The sequence below is a fragment of the Salvelinus sp. IW2-2015 genome, linkage group LG1, assembly GCF_002910315.2.
Source record: "Salvelinus sp. IW2-2015 linkage group LG1, ASM291031v2, whole genome shotgun sequence".
Lineage (NCBI taxonomy): Eukaryota > Metazoa > Chordata > Actinopteri > Salmoniformes > Salmonidae > Salvelinus > Salvelinus sp. IW2-2015.
In genome coordinates this window covers 50,699,961-50,725,970 of record NC_036838.1, presented here as the reverse complement: position 1 = coordinate 50,725,970, position 26,010 = coordinate 50,699,961, and the positions used below count along the sequence as shown (strand labels likewise).

The following is a 26,010-nucleotide window of genomic DNA, read 5'->3' as shown; positions in this document are numbered from 1 at the left end:
TTTCCCCCTCTATAAAAGGGAAGTCGTTAGTTTACCAAAGACTGCAATTAGGAGTGGGCAAGCCTGCTTAGTGCTGGAGGGAAGGAGGAAAGAAAGAGGCTGCTGAGCCAAACTTTTTAAGATGAAGTCCCTTACTCTTCTTTTGTAAGGTTTCCCTTTTTGAATGTCTAGTGTCTGGCCATGATGAAAATGCAGCATGTCTTTTTTTGTTTGTTTTCTTTCAGACGTACAGCTCATTGCAGAAGGTCCTGGTGGCCTTCGGGAGGAGGGTGTTGTTACCTGCTTTACAGGCACTTTGCCTTGGTCTCTACAGACATGCAGGATGCAGCTCGGTTCTTCCAGTCAGGTGAGTCTAGACTAGATGATGCCCTCTGTGACCACTCAACCCTGCCCTGAGGCTGCCGGGCACCTCCACACCTTAGTGGCCTGTTTGTGCATGCTGGTTAGAGCAGTATTGGCGGCCTCAGTGTCGTGCCCAAATAATAAAGCCCTCAAWATGGCCTCGTCTATCCCCAATTAATGTGACAGCATAGTTATGCTTAATTTGAAAGCATTGATTTAGTACCACTCTCTTTACTCTGACCAATGTTTTGATGGGAAATTGTGGTTTAATGCATTTCTGTCAGGAGGCAAAGCCTGCCTGGTAGCTGTGGGCTGCAGCTTCTCTGTTCAATGCTTTGGAGACTGACAGAAAGACTGCTTTACAGCCAACATGCACCAACATTCATACATCACCACAGCACCACAAGCAGAGCAGAGCAGCCCGCATACAAGCAGAATATTTCCTGCTCAAAACAATGCACTGAATAAAGTATCTAGAGAAAGGCCTCTCATTCGTGCTGCAGTATAGCATATGTGTAAAAGAAACCTCTCCAACAGAGTTGTCTGTCTGATTTAACCTCTCCAAGCAGAAAGTGTGTTTTTGTTCCATATGGACTCAAACTGTTGACTTTGATATTGCCCAGCWCAAAGTAATCTTTAAATCAAAGCCCCGCAGGTAGGTAGATGAAGGCTCTGCCGTGTCAACACATTTAGGATGTCTGTGGGGTGAGATGATCCAGTTTGTGATGATTTGAACGCTCGTCAATGTCTGCAAATTAAAGGTTATTTTAAGCTCCAGATTAGAATTTTTCCGTGCCTCATTAGGTAAGGAGATGAGTTGATCAGATGACTGGGAGAATCCCACTTAGTCACCGTGAAGGAAGCCTCCTTGTACTAGACTACACTATCTACCTTAATTCTCTAGAAACAAACACACAACTTCACCTGTTATAATGGACCGTTTCACTCTCTCTCCTGACGCTGGACATTAGTTAATAAACAGTCACATCAAATCAAATCAAATTTTATTAGTCACATACACATGGTTAGCAGATGTTAATGCGAGTGTAGCGAAATGCTTGTGCTTCTAGTTCCGACAATGCAGTAATAACAACAAGTAATCTAACCTAACAATTCCACAACTACTACCTTATACACACAAGTGTAAAGGGATAAAGAATATGTACATAAAGATATATGAATGAGTGATGGTACAGAACGGCATAGGCAAGATACAGTAGATGGTATAGAGTACGGTATATACATATGAGATGAGTACTGTAGGGTATGTAAACATAAAGTGGCATAGTTTAAAGTGGCTAGTGGTACATGTAATTACATACAGAATGCAAGATGCAGTAGATGATATAGAGTACAGTATATTACATATACATATAGATGGGTGAATGTAGGGTATGTAAAACATTAATTAAGTGGCATTGGTTTAAAGTGGCTAGTGGTACATATTTTACATAATTTCCATCAATTCCCATTTTTAAAAGTGGCTGGAGTTTGAGTATGTTGGGCAGCGCCGCTAAATGTTAGTGGTGGCTGTTTAACAGTCTGATGGCCTTGAGATAGAAGCTGTTTTTCAGGTCTCTCGGTCCCTGCTTGATGCACCTGTACTGACTCGCCTTTGGAATGATAGGATGACAAGCAGTGGCTTGGGTGGTTGTTGTCCTTGATGATCTTTATGGCTTCCTGTGACATCGGGTGTGTAGGTGTCCTGGAGGAGGTAGTTTGCCCCGGTGATGCTTTCTGCAGACCTTCACTACCCTCTGGAGAGCCTTACGGTTGTGGGCGGAGCAGTTGCCGTACCAGGCGGTGATACAGCCCGACAGGATGCTCTCGATTGTGCATCTGTAGAAGTTTGTGAGTGCTTTTGGTMACAAGCCGAATTTCTTCAGCCTACCCAGTTGTTTCTGTGCTGGAAAATGCAACCAAGCCTAACTGATGATATTAGGCCAACAACAGCAAATGCGTCTCTTCATTTGAATGAGTTTCCCTCTGCAAGTTCAACAACATTTTGTTCAGGCTTGTAATTGTCTTTATTTCCGTGCAGCAGCATCAGGCGAGAGAGTGAGTGTGGGTAATAGGGCCCACGTTAATGAACTGTAAAACTCCAGCAATGCAGCCTGGCTGGTGTACGTCTGAGAGGGCGCCACACGTTTCCTCCCAGCATTACTGCGCACAGCTAATTKATTTGTCAGGATAAGGCAAATGAAAATGTGTGCTCTAATGTGATGCACTTAATTTAAACGGCCGTGAAAGCAAACTTTGGTAGATATTAGGAAAACAAACTCATTAATGTCTTGGGGGAGCGGCAGGTTAAGACCTTGAAAGAAATGTTATCCTGGGGGTAAATATTTGAACTGCCCTCTGCCAGGGCAGACTGGGATAAAAATTCAGCCCTGGCATTTCAGCCACACTGCGCGCGGTGTCTGTCTGTCACTGTTGTCTGTCTACTTTTCCTTGTTCTCCTCTGTTGGTACTCTGTCTGTGTCAGTCACTCTGTCTGTCACTCCTAAGTGTTAATTGCTATTATATATAGAGCCAACATATTGAGGAACTGGCAGTACATCAACTCCACTACACTCACCTCTGAGCTGTCTCTGCTAAGCCTAGCATCCATTCCCACAGACCAGGGGATCACATTACCTCTGCTGGGCCCAGCAACATCCTAGTTGTGAATGAAGAAAGATGACTCGATAAATGCCTAAAAGATGATCATTGGCTCATAGTACCTTATGAAAGCCTAACTACTTATATTGCAAATATAAGTGCCTGGCTATCATACATGTCCCCCCTATCCTAACGGTTAATTATTATTACAAACGTGTGTGTGTCTCTCACTCGGTCTCTGTTTTTTCCCTACGTCCACTATACTTGACGACTGCAGCAGCTGTCTGTGCTGCTGTGCCTATCATCACTGGGACCAGAAGACCAGGGAACCACACTGCCTGTGCTGGGCCCAGCAACCCCCTACCTGCGAGTTGATTGATATTTTGTCTCAGTATTATATATTACACACCGTTTGCTCACCATTTATTAATCATTACTCCCACATTTGTAAATGTTAGTAAGCTAGTTATTCACACTTGTATATATATATTTCCTTAAATATCCTGTGTTTGCTTCTGTGAGAAATTACACTGGTCACAAAGCATTTATAAAGTATTTATAAAATATAAATAGACTCACTTTAGGGACTGCAAAAAGACCTTACAAATGATTAGTAAATGGTTTATTAATGTGAGAGTAATGATTAATAAATGGTGAACATACAATTTATAAATGCCTTATGGTTTATTACGGATTCTTAAAGTGTTACCCATCCTAGTTGTAAAAGAATAAACACATATATTTGACAAAGAACAAAATCACGGAATAAATGCCTTATAGATGACCATTGGCTTACTGTATATAATACCTTATAACAGCCTAACTACATATTTCAAATTAGTGRATMTCAAGTGTTCCCTCCTGCCCACTTAGTGTTTAAATATTAGGCTACATATAATTCAATAGAGAGAGAAGGAGAAAGAGAGACTGACAGTTCCTTAATGGTTTGGCTATATAATATAGTCATTGGCTACATTAAGGAACAGTCAGTCTCTCTCTCCTTCACTCTCTCTGTTTTCTTCTATTGAATTTAGTATACAACCTTCTGTGTTTGCCAAAGAATGAAGCCGGGACTAGTTTATGTGAATGGATTTACAGCTTTGTGCTTAGTTTGGCAGTTCTGCGCGTGTATGCATATCTTTCTGCCAAGAAGTGACGGACCTTTCAGCAAATTAAATAAGCTGGAGATAGGCGGGACTTTCCAGCCTTCAGTGGCGGTGGCTATGTAATYTAATCCGACACCAAAGTCACTTGTTACTTCAGCTCATAAACCCTGAAGAGACTGAGATTCAGAAGCGATTAAACATTGATCAAACAATGAAAATACACAGACAGTCCCCGAATTGACCATCATTGTAATACATGTGTTAAGTAAAAAATATTTGTGTTTAGTAAAAAGCACTGTATAAATGTCTAGTAGATGGCCTACTGTATGTACCTACTGTATGTGTTATAAAAGCCAATCTCACTACTTGTTAGGCTGTATTGCAAGTAGCCTAGTGTGTAAATGTTCCCCCAAATCCCCCTTCCCTAATTAGCCTATATTTCATACAATATACAACCAAAATATTAGGCCTGTCAGTGTGCGTTAGTGAGTGTGTCCGTCTGTTTTCTTCCTACCTCGACTGCACCACAGCAGCTGATCTGCCATGTCTCACAGACAAAGTACATGGACCAGCAGAGCCAGAACATTTTGCAAATAAGTAGGTTKATTTCACACATCAAGCCTTTTCTGGTCTCCATTCCTTGTTTCTGTTTTGACTGAGTGACTGGCAGAGAGTCAGAGCGGTTCTCACACTCTTTGATGATGCGCGTTTAAATTGTAATGTGAATTTGCGCCACCTCAGCTCAGCCAATCAGGAAACTGGGCCGACCCATCTTGGGAGTGGGGCCGGCCGTTGCCCACTAGCCAGCCAAATCCTCAATATACACTGAGTGTACAAAACATTAAGGACCCCCACACCCCCCTTTTGCCCTCAGAAAAGCCTCAATTCGTCAGGGTATGGACTCTACAAGGTGTAGAAAGCGTCCCACAGGGATGCTGGACCATGTTTGACTCCAATGCTTCCCACAGTTGTGTCAGATTGGCTGGATGTCCTTTGGGTGGTGGACTATTCTTGATACACACGGTAAACTGTTGAGCATGAAAAACCCAGTAGCMTTGCAGTTCTTGACACAACCGGTGCGCCTGGCACCTACTACCATACCCCGTTCAAAGGCACTTAAATCTGTAGTCTTGCCCATTCACCCTCTGAATGGCACACATACACAATCCAGGTCTCAATTGTCTCGAGGCTTAAAAATCCTCCTCCCCTACCCTATACTCCCCTTCATCTACACTGATTGAAGTGGATTTAACAAGTGACATCAATAAGGGATCATAAGTTTCACCTGGATTTACCTGGTCAGTCTAAGTAATGGAAAGAGCAGATGTTCTTAATGTTTTGTACACTCAGTGTAGATGATTATGACAGAGAAAAGGTGCAAAGGTCATAGAAAGAACATGGCCATGGGCTGCCGGCTGTGTACATTATTTTTGTATTTATATATGGTTTTGGTCAATTTCGACCACCCAACCCAAATAACAAATGAAAGATGGTCCTTCTGGCAGCACGGACGCTTATTCTCAAGGAACTCATCCAGCTGCCTGCTAAGTGGCTGCAACCAATGGGCCGCCAGGCAGGGAGAGCTGGGTAGCGAGGGTTTAGCACGACTGCTGTCGTGTAGCTGACAGAAGGACCCACTGGAGTTGACTGTCGCGCTAGCCTATACTGAGCTGGAAATGTTCCGTAATTGCTGTTCCTCAGTGTAGCTAAACTCACATTTCTCTGTCATGTTTTTAATTMAGCCTTTTCCCTTGGCTTTTTAACATTTAGCTGAAATTTAGCKGTCACTCTATTTCAATATGGCACTAGAAAAGGTTGGAGTCTCCACTGGAGGATGAGCTCATYTAGTAGTCTATGTATGCTGTTGTAGAAGTGCACACGACCCTACTAGTAGTTGAAACCATAAGTCTGCAGTTATCTTATACAGTATGTGCAGCTGTGTGTTGCCTATGCTCTCTTGTCACTTTGCCATGATGGATGTTAGGGGGCAGGGGGGGGTGCCCCTGTGGCAGCTGTGTTGCTGTGCCCATGCACCTCCCTCCCGGGCCTGCCTGCCTGTCTGTCTGACCCGCTCCAGGGCTCAACCACTGGGCTCGCCACCAACATGATCAACTGGCTGAACTTGTCATCAGAGTGTAAAACAGACGAGTGCAGGATTCATTGTGTCACACGGCTCTCTCCCTCCCAGGCGCTCTCCCTCCCAGGCTAGCTCTTCAGGCTGGAGAGAAAAGTAAAACCGTGAGTTTTGGAGCAGGGAGAGTAGAGCTGTGTCTCTGTACTCTGTGTCCTGGCCCTGGAGTTGGAAGCTGAGCTCTCTCTCTCTGCTCCCTCTGTAAGACAGCTCATAATCTAAATGAAAACTAAAATGTTTGTGTAAGGTTTTCCTCAGAGTGAGTGTTCTGTTTGTTTTGAAAAGAACAGAATGTCTCTGGTTACTGTGAGCCAATCCTGGAGGTGGATGCTGGACAGGAGGATTGTATCTAGACTTCAGTGCTCTGCAACAAGCCAATTGCGTCCCACCAAGGGGCTATTTATATGCCTGGGTTGAGAAAGGCGTTTTGTGGCAGCGAATGTAAAGGATCTAACTTGGCTCCCTCCAGGTGTGTGTCTTTTTGTAATGGTACACTTTGCGGGAAATCAGGCCAAATAAATGAGTTCCTAAACTGTTATGAAATGAACCGTTTTGATTATCTAGACCCACTTGAGTTGTCTTTCTGGACTAGATATAGTGGACCTGAAAGTTGATTAATTGCTCACTCTGTCATGAGTTGTCTGCAATAGTATGAACTTGCAATGGTCCCATGATCTCCCGTAGCCTGTTTAGCCTATAATTTGAAGAAAGGATGTGTGGAACAATGACAATGAGACTTTAAGCCTTTAGGAACCACAGTCTCTGCCAGCAACTCCCCTATTGTGTAATAATATACAGTAGCAGTCAAAAGTTTGGGACACACCCACTCATTCAAGGGTTTTTCCTTATTTTTACTATTTTCTATTTTGTAGCATAATAGTGAAGAATATAAATATGAATATATTTGTTAGTCTTCAAAGTAGCTACCCTTTGCCTTGATGACAGCTTTGCACACTTGGCATTCTCTCAACCAGCTTCACCTGGAATGCTTTTCCAACAGTTTTGAAGGAGTTCCCACATATGCTGAGCACTTGTTGGCTTCTTTTCTTTGGTCCAACTCATCCCAAACCATCTCAATTGGGTTGAGGTCGGGTGATTGTGGAGGCCAGGTCATRTGATGCAGCACTCCATCAATCTCCTTCTTGGTCAAATAGCCCTTACACAGCCTGGAGGTGTGTTGGCTCATTGTCCTGTTGAAAAACAAATGATAGTTCCATTAAGTGCAAACCAGATGGGATGGTGTATCACTGCAGAATGCTGTGGTAGCCATGCTGGTTAAGTGTGCCTTGAATTCTAAATAAATTACCGACAGTGTCACCAGCAAAGCACCATCACACCTTCTCTATGCTTCACTGTGGCAACCACACATGCAGAGATTATCTGAGATTAACCCTACTAATGTTTGTGTACTAAAATATCCTTCTTTAAGCCTAGGCATTGGGCTTGAGATAGTTAAAGAAACTAACTCATACAAGCTAAGTAACAAATATAATTAAGATGTCTTATCTACAGAATATGCTTATATGATTGAACTGTTGAAACTCTGTTATTAGAATGTCTCCTTTCGGACTCTGGTGTTGGCAGCTGCCCTTCCTCCCTCAAATGGGCCTCAGTAACCTTGGGTCCAGAGAGGGGAGAAGTCAGTCTTATCTTTCACATGTCCCTGTTGCTATGCAGAATATCAGCAAGGAGTATGGAAAAGGAGGTCAGAAGGAAACATTGTTTCCATATGTGAACTGTGTGTCTTTATTGCAAACCATGTGAAGGGATGTGAGTAATGGGGAACCAATCACTTGTCTCCTCAGTGTCTGTGTGTCAGTCACCTCCTAGGGGGAGACGGTTTCCACCTTGAACTAGGGGAGAGAACAAAGTAACAACAAATGTCCTAAGTTCTTAGTACTGAACAAAACAACAAGTTATTTGTATTTGGGGCCCAAGGTCTGGCACAGGATGTGTGGGGTTAGTGTTTGGAACCATTGTACGTCATATCTGAAGTTGCACCTATCCTGACATAGTATGTAACCCAGAAGTTAATTCCACTCAGTGGGCTCTCACTCCACCACCTGCGGGGTGGGGCGACGAGCCTCCTTGTTGTAACAAGTCTTTTAATAAAAGTAATACCTTGATTGATTATTCATTTAGCCTTTCCTCATTATTGATTAAGGGTAGAATTTCCACCACACTCATCAGACCAAAGGACAGATTTCCACCAGTCTGATGTCCGTTGCTCATGTTTCTTGGCCCAAGCAAGTCTCTTCTTCTTATTGGTGTCCTTTAGTAGTGGTTTCTTTGCAGCAATTTGACCARGAAGGCCTGATTCACACAGTCTCCTCTGAACAGTTGATGTTAAGATGTGTCTGTTACTTGAACTCTGAAGCATTTTATTTGGGCTGCAATCTGAGGTGCAGTTAACTCTAATTAATTTATCCTCTGCAGCAGAGACAACTCTGGGTCTTCCTTTCCTGTGGTGGTCCTAATGAGAGCCAGTTTCATCATAGCGCTTGATGGTTTTTGCGACTGCACTTAAAGAAACTTTCAATGTTCTTGAAATGTTCTGGATTGACTGACCTTAATGTAATGATGGACTGTTGTTTCTCTTTGCTTATTTGAGCTGTTCTTGCCATAATATGGACTTGGTCTTTTACCAAATAGGGCTATCTTCTGTATACCACCCTTACCTTGTCACAACACAACTGATTGGCTTAAACGCATTAAGAAAAATAAATTCCAAAAATGTACTTTTAACAAGGCACACCTGTTAATTGAAATGAATTCCATGTGACTACCGCATGAAGCAGGTTGAGAGAATGCCAAGAGTGTGCAAAGCTGMCATCAAGGCAAAGGGTGGCTACTTTGAAGAATCTCAAATATAAAATATATTTTGATTTGTTTTAATTTTTTGCTTACTACATGATTCCATGTGTTCTTTCTTAGTTTTGATGTCTTCACTATTATCCTTCAATGTAGAAAATAGTAAAAACAAACAAAAACCTTTGAATGAGTAGGTGTGTCCAAGCACACATATATATATTACCATTCCTCACACGGCCATCGATTAACACTGTTTTTCTAGTCTTTCTGTTGTCCTTGTTCAGGGAAAGCATGCGTCCTGAAGTGCCTGTTGGATATTCACAAAGTCTTCCAGGAGAATGAGCCGGCCTACCTACTGAATGACCTCTACATCACAGACTACTGTGTCTTGATTCAGAGGGTCAAGTAAGTCCACCCCCCCTCCCTCAGCAAGAAAATTACCTCCCAGGGCCAAGGAAAGTGGCTCCCAGCTCCCATGATGCGGATTAGTCATTTGTCACAGCACGGCCACTTGACGGACAGAGCTATTGTGAGATGCAATCTACCTGTATCCGTGTTCCTGTGTCAAAGGTGCTGTTGGCGAGTGTGTGGTCTATACAGTCTCCCTCCGTGCTGCAGTGGAGTCTCAGTAGATCATACTGAGACTCAGGCCTCTCTCAGTGACAGTACTAGGATGAGAAGAAGCAGATTGACAGTGCACTGTGTAGTACAAGATCTGTGCTTGTATGTTAACTCAAGAAAGATCTTTGTAGTTTCTTCCTTAATTGATGTAGAATGCACGGCTCTCTCCTCACCCTTGTACATATTTTACAAGCACATCACTCCATAATGAGCTCTGTTTTACTCTTGGTGAGGGTTTAGCCAAGTGGTGTGCTCGTCTGTAAAATAACAGTGAAATGTGCTCCTGACGTTGTAGGCCCCTCGTCCAGATGCAGACAGCCGGGAGTTTACTGGAGCTTTCTCTGGTTCATATTTTGCCAACGAAGTCCCATTCTCTCTGGAAAAGAAAATACCTCGACGGCCAATTAATAATAAATCAATGGTGGAGATTAGAGTTGGAGTCCGTTTCGATCTGTCTGTTACACTGCAGCAGACAGGGAAAAGAGAGTACAGAGAGAGTTTTTGTCCTGAGCTCTCTCGCACTCTCTCTCTCTCGCACTCGCTCTCTCTCTCTCTCTCGCTAGCTCTCAGAGCGTATGCTTGGAGCAGCTCTGTCAAGTCACTGGAAAACTCAATCAGTCTCACCTCAGTCAGAGTCAAGGAGATGAAACGACAGAAAGGCGTTTGAGTGCTTTCCCATCCGCCTCCCTCTCCTCCTCTCCCCCGCTGTGCATCGGCGCTAAATGTCAGCTTGACCTAACAACACGTTGCAACCCTGCATCGATCATTAAATGGATTAGTCCTCGTGCTTGCCGCATTGACCTGTGATTGAATTGTTACATTTCCCTTTTCCGGTAAAATTTTTCAGGTAATTAACAAAGCAAAGCTTTTTTGTCTTTCTGCCCTGAGACCTGGCTCATTTCAGCTGTGGTGTCAGCAGAGACCGACACAGTGAGAGTAGAGACAGCCAGAGAGCGGCTGAGTCCAGACTGAGGTATTAACCCTCCTGTTGTAGCGGTTGCCTCAGGGCACCTGGCTCGAAAATCTCCATAGCCCAGGCATTCCATTCCATTGTCTTGCTGCCAATCTATTCCCAGGTAGACATTTCATAACTGTTCTACATTGTTGTGCCTCAGACTGCATTTCATTCCTTTCTGAATGTGGAATTAAATAGCGCAGTCCACTTGCCATGCAAAGCAGCAGCGAGAGGAGAGCTGTCTGTTCTTTAGGCAGGCAGGCAGGCCTCGAGCAGCAACCAGCTGTGGTTTGCATGCCATAGACAGCGCTCTGTTATCACATATGGTTAGTTGTGACAGCCCTTTGTCCCAGTGACAGGTTTGATGACAGATTGTATAAGCATTGTTCTACTCCTCACGGTTAGATATTCCCCCGTGAAGGATTTGTCATTCCTGCTAAGTGAGTTGTCTTTCTTTCTCTGTGATTCCGGTGGTAAGATGAGATGAGCTGTAATCCCCTGTATCTTGTCAGTCCTCCCCACAGTCGACTCCCAGACACGATCAGCCGTTCATGATGGACATAGTGATTAATGAATGCGTTGCTCCGTGGGTTGATTCATACTGTCTGTCTCTCTGGGCTGTCCCACATGCGTTCATGCTCTTAAAGTCCCTCCGACAGCAGAGACATCGGCCTCAAATTTACAGTATCATAAAAACTTCAGTGATTTAGACCAGTGAAACTCTCTCGTTCCACAAACTCACACACAGACAAACAAGTGGGCAGTCCACTCTCAGATCAGTACTATCAGGGTGGAGAAAATCATTCTAACACCATTTCGTATTTGTCCTGATAAAAGGTGTTTAAAGTGGATAATTAATGTTGCTTACAACATATTCTATATTACAGAGGGACATTCTTTCATTCACATATCTTTGAATTGTCAGATACATTGAACATTTCCTCCAATGATCTGCCACTAACAAATTAAAGCACCTCTTTACCATTTGTTTCACTGGTTTGTTTTGATGATCCTCTGATGCCCAACTCCTGCAGTGTTGTTAGACTGAAATGAAAACCTAGTCCTCATTTTATGTATCTGTTCTCTCATCAAAAGGCTTGGAAGGATTCCAATGTAGATTGACTGAGGCCAGTCTACCAAAGCCCATAGGATCAGTGTTGTGCTACTGTACCTCAGTTAAATCAGCAGGGCTCTAACTTCCCCTTGCTCTTTCAGCATTCGCACATTCCTCCCCCTCTTTACCCACTGTCTGCCGCACAATCAATTAATTGGGTAAATTAAATCCTAGAGCAAAAACCATGGCAACCTGTGGGTGTCTAGCTCAAGGGCTCGCTAGTCTAGGAGGAGAAAGTGAGGATCTTTCTCTCCCTTTAGTCTCTCTCTCTCTCTCTCTGTCTTTGTCTCTCTCTCGCTGCCGTCCATTCAGCCTCTACACACATTGTGTGTATGACAATGCCCAGAGGAGAGCTCTCTTCTCCACAGCCCCAGGAGGCCCTTGGGGGACAACCAGCTGCTGCAAGAACCAGACTGACCACCCCAGGCCACTGGGTTAAGGGGGGTTCAGTGGGCCAGTCAAGCCACGGCCAGACGCCTGGGGAATGTAATTGTATGTTGTCAGCAGTGGTTTCCCTATGATTTTTTTTCAGCGAGTCTCTACAGAAATATATATATACAGTACCAGTCAAAAGTTTGGACACCTACTTATTCAAGGGTTTTTCTTTATTTTTACTATTTTCTACATTGTAGGATAATAGTGAAGACATCAAAACTATGAAATAACACATATGGAATCATGTAGTAACCAAAAAAGTGTTAAACAAATCAAAATATATTTGAGATTCTTCAAAGTAGCCACCCTTTTCCTTGACAGCTTTGCACACTCTTGGCATTCTCTCAAACAGCTTCATGAGGAATGCTTTTCCAACAGTCTTGAAAGAGTTCCCACATATGTTGAGCACTTGATGGCTGCTTTTCCTTCACTCTGCGGTCCAACTCGTCCCAAACCATCTCAATTGGGTTGAGGTCGGGTGATTGTGGAGGCCAGGTCATCTGATGCATCACTCCATCACTCTCCTTCTTGGTCAAATAGACCTTACACAGCCTTACACTGTTGGGTCATTGTCCTGTTGAAAAACAAATGATAGTCCAGACCAGATGGGATGGCGTTTCGCTGCAGAATGCCGTGGTAGCCATGCTGGTTAAGTATGCTTTGAATTCTAAGTAAATCAACGACAGTGTCACCAGCAAAGCATCCCCACACCATCACACTTCCTCCTCCATGATTCACGGTGGGAACCACACATGCGGAGATCATCCGTTCACCTACTCTGCGTCTCACAAAGAAATGGCTGTTGGAACCAAAAATCTCAAATATGATCTCATCAGACCAAAGGACAGATTTCCACCGGTCTAATGTCCATTACTCGTGTTTCTTGGCCCAAGCAAGTCTCTTCTTCTTATTGGTGTCCTTTAGTAGTGGTTTCTTTGCAGCAATTCGACCATGAAGGCCTGATTCACGTAGTCTCCTCTGTACAAGATGGTGCCTAAGAACATGGCTGACGTTTTACAGTCTCCCAACGAATGGTGCTATTTTGTTTTTTGGCGTTTTGTGTAACTTCTTTTTTAACACTTATTTTGTACATAATGTTGCTGCTATCGTCTCTTTTGACCAAAAATGACTTCAGAACAGCGATTACTCACCGCGGACTGGAAGAKACTTTTTCCTTAAACGAGTCAGACGAAAAGGATATATCATGCCTTCACTGGAACAGGCCCAGATCTCTGTAAATTGCTTGACGACGCAGGAAAAGGGGCCGCAGATCGGGCTGCCTTCTGAGAATCCGTAGGCGAGCGAGTAAACTCCCGCTGTCATCCATTGTTCTTGCTAATGTGCAATCATTGGAAAATTTAATTGATGACCTACGATTAAGATTATCCTACCAACGGGACATTAAAAACTGTAATATCTTATGCTTCACCGAGACGTGGCTGAACAACGATATGGATAATATAGAGCTGGCAGGATTTTCCATGCACCGGCAGGACAGAGAAGCTACGTCTGGTAAGACGAGGGGTGTGGGTGTGTGTCTATTTGTCAATAACAGCTGGTGCACGATGTCTAATATTAAAGAAGTCTCAAGGTATTGCTCGCCTGAGGTAGAGTACCTTATGATGAGCTGTAGACCATATTATTTGTAGCCATCTATTTACCACCACAGAACGAAGCTGGCACCAAGAACGCTCTCAACCAACTCTATAAGGCCATAAGCAAAGAAGAAAATGCTCACCCAGAAGCAGTGGCCGGAGATTTTAATGCAGGCAAACTTAAATCCGTTTGACCAAATTTTTACCAGCATGTCACGTGCAACCAGAGGGGAAAAAATCCAAGACCACCTTTTCTCCACACACAGAGATGCATACAAAGCTCTCCTCCGCCCTCCATTTGGCAAATCTGACCATAATTATATCCCCCTGATTCCTGCTTACAAGCAAAAACTAAAGCAGGAAGTACCAGTGACTCGCTCAATACGGAAGTGGTCAGATGACGCYGATGCTACACTACAGGACTGTTTTGCTAGCACAGACTGGAATATGTTCCGGGATTCATCCAATGGCATTGAGGAGTACACCACCTCAGACTTCGGGTTCATCAATAAGTGCATCGACAACGTTGTCCCCACAGTGACCTTACGTACATATCCCAACCAGAAGCCATGGATTACAGGCAACATCCATATTGAGCTAAAGGCTAGAGCTGCCTCTTTCAAGGAGTGCGAGACTAATCTAGACGCTTATAAGAAATCCCGCTATGCCCTCAGACAAYCCATCAAACAAGCAAAGCGTCAATACAGGATTAAGATTGAATCCTGCTACACCGGCTCTGATGTGGTAGGGCTTGAAAACTATTACGAACTACAAAGGGAAACCCAGACTCAAGCTGCCCAGTGACTCAAGCCTACCAGACGAGCTAAATGCCTTTTATGCTCGCATCGAGGCAAGCAACACTGAAGCATGCACGAGAGCACCAGCTGTTCTGGATAACTCTGTGATCACACTCTCGGTAGCCGATGTGAACAAAACCTTTAAACAGGTCAACTTTCACAAAGCTTTTGGGCCAGACGGATTACCAGGACTTGTACTCAAAGCATGTGCGGACCAACTGTCAAGTGTCTTCACTGACATGTTCAACCCCTCCCCAACCGAGTCTGTAATACCTACATGTTTCAAGCAGACCACCATAGTCCCTGTGCCCAAGGAAGAGAAGATAACCTGCCTAAATGATTACTGTCCCGTAGCACTCACGTCGGTAGCCATGAAGTGCTTTGAAAGGCTGGTCATGGGTCACATCAACAGCATCCTCCCTGACACCCTAGATCCACTCCAATTCACATACCGCCCCAACAGATCCACAGATGACGCAATCTCAATCTCGCTCCACACTGCCCTTTCCCATGTGGACAAAAGGAACACCTCTATGAGAATGCTGTTCATTGACAACAGATCAGCGTTCAACACCATAGTGCCCCGCAAAGCTCATCACTAASCTAAGGWCTCTGGAACTAACACCTCCCTCTGCAACTGGATCCTGGACTTCCTGGCAGTGTGGTGAGCAAGACAAAGGATGTGAGCAAGACAAAGGACCTGATCGTGGACTACAGGAAAAGGCGGGCCGAACAGGCCCCCATTAACATCGACGGGGCTGTAGTGGAGCGGGTTGAGAGTTTCAAGTTCCTTGGTGTCCACATCACCAATGAACTATCATGGTCCAAACACACCAAGACAGTCGTGAAGAAAGCATGACAAACCCCTTTCCCCATCAGGAGACTGAAAAGATTTGGCATGGGTCCCCAGATCCTCAAAAGGTTCTACAACTGCACCATCAACGCCTGGTATGGCAACTGCTCGGCATCTGACCATAAGGCGCTACAGAGGGTAGTGCGTGGGGCGAAGCTTCCTGCCATCCAGGACCTATATAATAGGCAATGTCAGAGGAAAGCCCATAAAATTGTCAGACTCCAGTCACCCAAGTCATAGACTGTTCTCTCTGCTACCGCACGGGGAGCGGTAGCGGAGCTCCAAGTCTAGGACCAAAAGGCCCCTCAACAGCTTCTACCCCGAAGRCATTAATTAGACTGCTAAACAATTAATAAAATCGCCACTGGACTATTTACATTGCCCCCTKCCTTTTGTAGACTGCTGCTACTCGTTTATTATCTATGCATAGTCGCTTCACCCCTACCTACATGTACAAATTACCTCAACTAACCTGTACCCCCGCACACTGACTCGGTACCGGTACCCCCTGTATATGGCCTCGTTATTCTTATTGTGTTACTTTTTATTATAATTTTTTACTTAAGTCTATTTGGAAAATATTTAGTTAACTCTTCTTGAACTGCACTGTTGGTTAAGGGCTTGTAAGTAAGCATTTCACGGTAAAAACTAGTTGTATTCGGCGCATGTGACAATGTTTGATTTGATGTTGAGATGTATCTGTTACTTGAACTATGTGAAGCGTTTATTTGGGCTGCAATTTCTGAGGCTGGTAACTCTAATGAACTTATCCTTTGCAGCAGAGGTAACTCTGGGTCTTCCTTTCCTGTGGCGGTCATGAGAGCCAGTTTCATCATAGCATTTGATGGTTTTTGAGACTGCACTTGAAGAAACGTTCAAAGTTCTTGAAATTTTCCGTATTGACTGACTTTCATGTCTTAAAGTAATGATGGACTGTCATTTCTCTTTGCTTATTTGAGCTGTTCTCGCCATAATATGGACTTGGTCTTTTACCAAATAGGGCTATCTTCTGTATACCACCCTTACCTTGTCACAACACAACTGATTGGCTCAAATGCATTAAGAAGGAAAGAAATTCCACAAATTAAGGCAAGGCACACCTGTTAATTCAAATGCATGCCAGGTTACTACCTCGTGAAGCTGGTTGAGAGAATGCCAAGAGTGCAAAGCTGTCATCAATGCAAAGGGTAAAATATATTTTGATTTATTTAACACTTTTTTGGTTACTACATGATTCCATATGTGTTATTTCATAGTTTTTATGTCTTCACCGTTATTCTACAATGTAGAAAATAGTTTAAAAAATAAAGAAAAACCCTTGAATGAGTAGGTGTGTCCAAACTTTTGACTGGTACTGTACATAATTGGGTCAGTTTTAAAATTTGCAGCAGTGGCAAGAATTTACACTGTGGTGCCCAGTGGGAGGTTAGTTTAGAAATGTTAAATTGCTCTTGAGAAATTCCTAGAAATGTGTCTCTTGTTAKATTCGGAAGCTAGCTAATTGGAGGGCTTTGGCCGCATTGACAATTATTTTCATGAAATGGTAGAAATGTTGGAAATGGAATACAGGTGAGCTTTATTTTCTCTTTGCAGATTTTTGGTTGTACTACTTTCCATGATGCAGCTAGTGTGACAGTCACTCTCTGGGTATGTACTGTAACTACACTACAGACATGTCTCTGTCAGGAGCTTGTCCTGTCCTGGGCCTTGTCTGTGAGGTAGTAGATAGATATTGTATCTAGTCTGTCTGATTTGAGCCCTCCCCACCACAGAGACAGCAGATCCTCTCTGTGTCCCGCTGGGATAAACAAAGCCAAGACTGTCTCACAGCTAACAGGGATAAGTACTTCAGATTTCCTCTCTGCATGACGTCCAGCTTTTGTGTACTTACACAGGAAGCCCGACACACAGAGGGAGAGAGAAACACTGACGGTGCTGTTGCATCAATGCTATACTAATAATGTATGAAGGAACTTCCTCTCCTTGAGTCCTCGTTTTGAATAGGAGTTAGGTAAACAACAAACTCTACAACTAGCTTCTACCAACTCTCTTCATGTTGCACATCAACTAATTGACTCTCTATACAGTTCCTTACTATACAGCACTCTAAGATTACAATCCCTACTATGAATGTGATGACTGTCCTGTGAGAGGGGTGTTGTGAGATCAGTGACTGTCAACAGTCCTGTGAGAGGGATGTTATGAGATCAGTGTGGAGGTAAAGGTGGGCAGCATAGCAGGGTACCAACACATGGCTGGAGGGAAGTGACTGACTGTGTAACCCAACTGATAGGACTCCAAACACCTCGTTATACAGCATAATGCCTCTGACACAGGTCTTCAGTGTTACTCACACTCTCCTTCACACACTCCATCAAACTCAGGAAGTCAGGAAATCCAAGCCTAAGGAGACTGAGTAGGGACATGTGTTGAATGTTTTATGACGTCATTGAACATGAGGCCGATGAAAGAAATGCATGTCTGTAATTGCCTCAGTCTAGCTGTCCTTCTCCCTACCACCCTGTTCCCGTCCTCATCCAAGAACTTTTGTGTCTGATAGATGGAAGAATGTTTTTCTCTACAGAAGTTTTCCAACCTTAAAAAGCCGCCCTTCCTCAGTTAATAAGGGCAACCCACAACAGTGGTTTAGTAATGACTGAACTGTGTACAACATTATTCCCTCTCTCCAAAAGCAGCCTTTGTATTCACCGCAAGCCGGGCTTTTCCCACCGCAGCACAGAGTGAGGGAGGGAGGCGAGAAAACAAGCACAGAGCCTACAATGTTAACTCAATAATGACTTCCCACAGGGGGAAAAGATCACAGGAGGAGGGGGGGTAAAAGASGGGGGTGCTGCTTTGAAGTGGCAGTGCTATAGGAGGCTCTCCAGCCAGAACCAGTCAGCCAGCCTGCTCTACTCCAGGAAGGGCTTTTATAGACCCATCGTCTACAGTCTCCATGTGGGGTCTGACTCTCTGCACACACTGGTGGGGGTGTTATTATGGGTCATATGCATGCATAACCATCCGTTACTCACTGTCAGAGTAATTGTTCTCCTTCAATTCCTTGTTTTTTTTGTAGGACTTGAGTCATGGGTCAGTCATGTTTTCTTTGTCCTTTCTTTCTCCATACTCTTACACTCATTTCCTGAATGGACATTTTGTTTAATTTGATATAGCACCACCACTAGCTATAAGATCTGTTAACACAGTCTCTTCCGAGGTCCTAAATGAGTACACATCCCTCCATATTCTAGGACGGTTCCGACCTAGAATATGTGGACATCTATAAGTACCTAGGTGTCTGGCTAGACTGCAAACTCTCCTTCCAGACTCATATCAAACATCTCCAATCCAAAATCAAATCAAGAATSGGCTTTCTATTCCGCAACAAAGCCTCCTTCACTCACGCCGCCAAACTTACCCTAGTAAAACTGACTATCCTACCGATCCTCGACTTCGGCGATGTCATCTACAAAATAGCTTCCAARACTCTACTCAGCAAACTGGATGCAGTTTATCACAGTGCCATTCGTTTTGTTACTAAAGCACCTTATACGACCCACCACCTGTCTCTTATACACATCTAGATGTGTATAAGAGTGTGACTCTGTGTTGTCTGTTCACACTGCTATGCTTTATCTTGGCCAGGTCGCAGTTGCAAATGAGAACTTGTTCTCAACTAGCCTACCTGGTTAAATAAAGGTGAAATAAAAAATATAAAAAAATGTTTGCTGTGTAAATGGCTGTCTCTTATACACATCTAGATGTGTATAAGAGACAGCTACCCACCCAATTTACCTACCTCACCCCCCATACTGCTTTTATTTATTTACTTTTCTGCTCTTTTTGCACACCAGTATCTCTTCTTGCACATGATCATCTGATGATTTATCACTCCAGTGTTAATCTGCTAAATTGTAATTATTCGATTTATTGCCTACCTCATGCCTTTTGCACACATTGTATATAGATTCTCTTTCTTTCTACCATGTTATTGACTTGTTTATTGTTTACTCCATGTGTAACTCTGTGTTGTCTGTTCACACTGCTATGCTTTATCTTGGCCAGGTCGCAGTTGCAAATGAGAACTTGTTCTCAACTAGCCTACCTGGTTAAATAAAGGTGAAATAAAAAATAWAAAWAAATGTTTGCTGTGTAAATGGTTTCCTCCCCGGAGTGGAAGATCATTAAGCTTTTGCGGTTATAAGGAGCTGTCTTGGCTCTCAGCGGTGGGTTAATTGGGCTGAGGAGGGCAGCAGGGGCCTCAGTGTGGCTGAGGTGTAAGGAGCTCAATGGCTGTGGAGAACTGCAGGCTCGTCCTTTATCTCGCCCTGAATGGAGCGGGAGGCTGACCCGCGGGAGGCTGGCCCGCTGGACATCGACCTGCAGAAGGCCGACCCGCAGAAGGTCAGCTATTAATCACCACGGCTGCACTGTGGAAAAATAGCTGCCACTTGAGTTTTGGCAACATCCTGCGCTGGTTTAGCTTCAAGAATAATGTATAAGGCCCGGGACTCCCAATTCCCCAGTGGCTTTACATTATGGGTGTTGGAGTAGACCTTTTATTAGGGATYAAACTACTCTTTTATAGAAATCCAATGTTATGTGGATGCTCTCCTTGGGATAGAAGATGCATGATATCAACATGCTTCAATGTGCTAGTTGATGAGTCCATTCTCTCTACATTTGCATCTATCTATTCAAAGGAGTCTGAATTTGACTTTTTTGACCCAACATTTATTGACACAGTAAATGCTGGTTGTGTGCCAGGTGTCTATTTGACCATTCTCAAGGTTACTTGACACGTTTACTCTATCCAACCCTTGAATTTATTATTGCCGTGTTCTATAGCTTGTTGGTCTCCTTTTTATTCTGCAGTCGGAAAGTTGACTTTGGTATAGAATGTGAATATAGATGGCAAAAAACATTTGGAATATAAATTATTTATTGTATTATTATTAGAAGTACCTCTTAATATACAATATAACTGCCAAAATAATTCTAACACAGGGATACAAAGTATATTGAAAGCAGGTGCTTCKACACAGGTGTGGTTCCTGATTTAATTAAGCAATTAACATCCCATAATGCTTAGGGCAGGGCATTATTTTGGCTACCATGGCTATGACCCCATAGGATGACAATTCCCCCATCCACAGGGCTTAAGTGGTTTGATGAGCATGAAAATGATGTAAACCATATGCAATGGCCGTCTGTCACCAGATCGCAACCCAATTGAACACTTATGGGAGATTCTGGAGTGGCGCCTGAGTGTTTTCCACCACCATCAACAAAACACCAAATTACGTAATTTCTTGTGGAAGAATGGTGCTGCATCCCTCCATTAGAGTTCCYGGCAATTGAAATATCTATGCCATGGTGCATTGAAGGTGTTATGGCTTGTGGTGGTCCAACACCCTATTAAGACACTTTGTTGGTGTTTCCTTTATTTTGGCAGTTACCTGTATATAATATAGATGCTAATGGGAGTCTCTCCTCATGACAAGCAGCATTCTTTACAGAATACCAACATCATCACTAAAAGCAATCCCTGCTGGCCATTGAGATATTAAAAATGTCTCTTTGATGTACCAGAATGGGAATTACTGAAACACAAGAACAAGATGTCTTCATCAGTTTTTCTGGTGTCTGGAAAAATAAACATTCTGCTCCTATCTAGATGAAAAATCCACTGTCGGAATACAGAATGGGTCTTGYCAGATTCTTCAGAATGCCTTACTCTTATCCCTCCAGAAGTCAGAGTGCAGTAGCTCCATGCAGTACCAGCAGCAGCAGCTTTTTGTATTGTGTCAGTCTGTCTGTGTGGGGGTGGGGGGAAGGAGATGGCAGTGCTGGATGGAGTCCTGTAAACTCTGTAATCCTCCTCGCTCTCTTATCACCTCCCGCAGGGAGACCTTCAGGCGGAGACTCAGGGGGCAGAACCTGCATATCAGACACACTCATCTTCCTACATGATTATTAAACATTATTTCAATATTTCATTGAGCTCAGGCCTCAGTGAATTGCTGTCTACTTAGCATTCAGATGAGGCTGGGATTTGGGTAATGGATATTAGATTTGTAGATTGAGATCTCGTTGCTGTGTTTTTTGTAGGAAATGCAGTCAGACATACAGCATTAGTCATAATACACACAACTCAGTGTTGGAAAAGCAGCTCTTCAAATGGTTTCAGTTGGGGTTTTGGGATTTCTAAATATTTGAATAAGACAAACTGATCCATCTTTGATGTACTTGCCTGACTGTCTCATCCCGTCCTCTCTCTCTMTGTCATGTCCAGGAAGGTGACCCCTCTGGCTGATCCCCTACAGAAAATGTCCCAAAGGAAAATTGACCTGGAGCTGGAGGTTCTGGAAACTGTGGTGCTGGTAGAGGAAGAGGAGAAAGGCTCCAGTAGAACTCCCCAGTCACACAGCAGAGAGGAGTCTTACAGAACCCAAGAGCGTGACTGTGCTGACAGAGGGGGGAAGAGGAGGAGAGTGTGCCGAGGCCAGCCTCCTCCAGCTTGCCTCCCCCCTACTCTCCCAGGAGTCCTYTGCTGCTCTCATGTCAGCCGAGAGGAAAACCAGTGCCCTCCCCTCTGCTGCTGACAGCCCCAGCAAGCTGATCCAGGAGCTGGGAGAGAGGGCAAAGGAGGGGCTGTGGATCTCTGCACAGCCTATGGGCAGCAGGCATTCCAGGAGCAGAACACAGGGAGAGGCGGAGAGAGACTGTTCACAGCCTGCTACAGTCACAGTCAATACTGCTACTGCCACAGCTACTAACCGCACAGGGACATTCCTAGAGCAGTGTCCTTGCAGAAACCCGCTGCTGATCGTCAAACCAGATACTGGTGATGATCTTGATGAGGATGATATCGATGATGATCATTAGATGGGCGTCCRGGAGAATATGCCATAATTACCTCTATGTACTGTACATGAATGACAGCTTGTTTGCATTCAATCAATGATGATGACTTCTCTAAAGCTGGGACCGAGAGACTGAAGAACAGCTTCTATCGCAAGGCCATCAAACTGCTAAACAGCAATCATTAACTCAGAGAGGCTGCTGCCTACATGGAGACCCAATCACTGGTAACTTTAACAAATGGATCACTAGTCACTTTAAACAATGARACTGTAATAATGTTTACATATCTTACATTACTTACATCATATGTATATACTGTATATTATACCATCTATTACACCTTGCCTATGCTGCTCGGCCATCGCTCCTCCATATATTTATATGTACATATCCTCATTCACCTTTTTAGATTTGTGTGTATTAGGCAGTTGTAGGGGAATTGTTCGATTACTTGTTAGATATTACTGCACTGTCTGAACCAGAAGCACAAAGGCTTTCACTACAAACTCGCAATTAACATCTGCTAACATGTGTATGTGACGCATAAAATACGCTAACATGTGTATGTGACCATTAACATATGCTAACCATGTGTATGTGAGCAAAAACATCTGCTAACCATGGTATGTGACATTAACATCTGCTAACCATGTGTATGTGACCATTAACATCTGCTAACACATGTGTATGTGACATACATCTGCTAACCATGTTGTATGGTGACATTAACATCTGCTAAACCATGTGTATGTGACACTTAACATTGTAACCATGTGTATGGACCATAACATCTGCTAACCATGTGTATGCGACCATTAACATACAATCTGCTAACCATGTGTATGTGACCATTAACATCTGCTAACCATGTGTATGTGACCAATAACATCTGCTAACCTGTGTATGCGACCAATAACATCTGCTAACCATGTGTATGTGACCAATTAACATTGTTAACCATGTGTATGTGACAATAACATCTGCTAACCATGTGTATGTGACCAATAACATCTGCTAACCATGTGTATGTGACCAATAACACTCTGCTAACCATGTGTATGTGACCATTAACATCTGCTAACCATGTGTATGTGACCATATAACATCTGCTAACCTGTGTATGTGACATTAAATCTGCTAACCATGTGTATGTGACATTAAAACTCTATCCATTATGTTACCATAATTGCTGACCTGTGTATGTGAACGCATTAACATCTGCTAACCATGTGTATGTGACCATTAACATCTGCTAACCATGTGTATGTGACCATTAACATTAGATTTGATGATTTGATTTGATTCTTAATTTTGTATTTTCTATCTTCATGCAGACATTTCATCAAACATGGAAATGTTGCATTTTTTGTATTGAATACATGGCATTTTAGTTGTGTCATAGCTTACTTGAGGAGTTTCAAAAAGCTTCTGTACTTTGTGCCTCTGTGCAGGTGTTTCTTTGATGAAGGCTTTTCATACCAAGCTAAGCATTTTGATAATACAACGTATGTGTTTAATTATGCAGATCACTCAAGTGTCTTCAAGGTGACGCGGTCATTGCGTTGCACTTTGTTTGCAGGCTGTTAGATTAGCACATGCAATTCACACAGCCATTTCCTCTCAAGGAAAGAGATAGTGGTGGTTGTTGGGAGATAACAAAACTGAACAGACGCCAACAGGAAATATCAGCTGCTGCTTTAAAATGTATCTTGAGACATTGAGTTTTCATGTATGCAGTGTCTTTCCCGCCCAAAAAAGTTAGTACCCTGTCATCACTAAGAAACCTTTGGGTTCAACTCAGATATGTTCACACATTGTTACTGTCTGAAATCAAATGTCCAAAGTTAGATCTTATTTGCTTTTTAAGGCACTTATTGAGTACTTGTCATTGTTCATTCATGTGTACCGTTTAGCTGCTGGGGTGACTTGCAGGGAAGAGATTTTATATTTTTGCTCGTAGAGGCAGCAGTACAGTAAGCCCCTGCAGAAACTCCATATTGATTGGAGAAGAGGAGATTGGTGGCTAAACGAGGGACTCACCGCAGCGTGCAGGAGGAGTGATTGATTCATCTGGCATGAATGGAGGAGTGCCGTCAACACAGCTCAATACCATCAGCTGCCTGCGTCTCGGGGGCGTGGAGCGAAAACAAACAAGGAAGCACATGTCAGGCAGATGGATGAGGGCTCTGTGTGGAGCGGAGCACGGTAGCTGTTAGTTTGAGAGAAAAGAGCTCCCCGAGCCAGCGCACAGATGGAGAAGCAGAGGGCCGGAGAGCAGAGAGCAGGCAGAGACAAACCACCACTCCATACATACCGATGCACAGTGACTGGGATGAGACTACGGCCCATTTTTAAAGACACCTCCATTCTGGGGACTGTGGGGCCCTGCGGGCTGCTTCTCCCCACTGGGGCTTCACATTGATTAAGTGACACATTGATTAAGTGACAATAGCTGTTTTTCATCTTAAAGTGGCTTGCGTGTCCCCCATAACCGCAGCCTTCTCAGAGCTCGATGAATTGTTATTCTGAAATTCATACTGTTCACCCAGGAGTTTTTCAAAGGACTACCCCGGCAGTATAAGTCATGTGTCTTATAAATTATACAAGGCATTAATTAATTGAATGTGTATGCTGTGTTTTGACAGAGATTTAATTACTAGGCCTACTTCTCGGTAATCAAAAGATCTCTGGTTCGAATCCCTGAGCTGTTAAGATCTGCTGTTCTGCCCTTGAGCAAGGCAGTTAACAACCAACAACAACTTCTCCCCAGGTGCCGATGACCTGGACATCGATTAAGGCAGCCAGCCGTGGGGTTAAATGCAGAAGATACATTTTTGTTGAATGCATTCAGTTGTGCGACTGACTAGGTGTCCCCTTTCCCCTTCTGTGGCAGTGTGCTTGCCCTTTGACCCCAGAGGTCAACACACCCCAGTAATTACTCTCTTCTCTGGGCTAATGACAGAGATTTCCCTCTGTAGCTGCCTGCCACTTATCCATCACTGCTGAAGATAGATAGGATTAGACCCGAATGTAGTTGGCGAGTAAGTAGCCTTACACAAGCCTTGGGCGAACCAGAATGGCACATCAGAGCAGGAGTCTATCTCCTGTTTCTGTAGTGTGAGGCAGCTTAATGTACAAGTAGCCTACATCCCCAGGACAGGACGCTAGTCTATCGCAGGGCCTTACCCCCAATCTATCTACTTAATGCTAAGTGCCAAGCAGAGACATATTGGGTCCAATTCTTTGTCTTTGGTATGACACGGCCGAGGATTTGAACTCCAACCTCAGGGCAGACACTCTAACCACAAGGCCACTGAGTTGGCTTTGTGTGAGTATGTGGTCAACAGGGCTTGAACAGAGGATCTACAGTATCATGGATGTCTTGGGTCAAATGTCTCTGAAGACATGTTTTGCCAATGGTGGATACTTACAGATGAAGCATCTTACTGTCACTGCTAAAGCTTATTTGCTGAGACCTTGTTGCTCCTCAGTACTAAGCACACTGCAAAGGTGGATATTCCTACATGAAATCGACCTTATAAGTATTATCCTGACAGAAAGCACTTTTTTTCAATGGGAGGGCAGGGGGGCAAGGACAGTATAGTCACAGTCCTTCTCTCCCACACACAGAGCAGCGGCTCTTGGTTCATACTAATATAAAACTCAATCTTGTCTCCCCTTCCTGAGAGGCAAAGTGATTCTGGTGCTTGAAAAGATGAATAGCCCTCAAGAAGAAATGAATCAGGTGGTCTCCAGGGCTTGACTCCTCCAATGGGTGT

At 43.7% G+C, this 26,010-nt stretch overlaps 1 pseudogene; it reads left to right on the top strand.

Moving 5' to 3' along the window:
* The window catches only part of LOC111969492 (protein SHQ1 homolog), a 45,851-nt pseudogene extending 23,297 nt beyond the window's left edge, over positions 1-22,554 (top strand).
* The last annotated feature ends 3,456 nt before the right edge of the window (positions 22,555-26,010 follow it).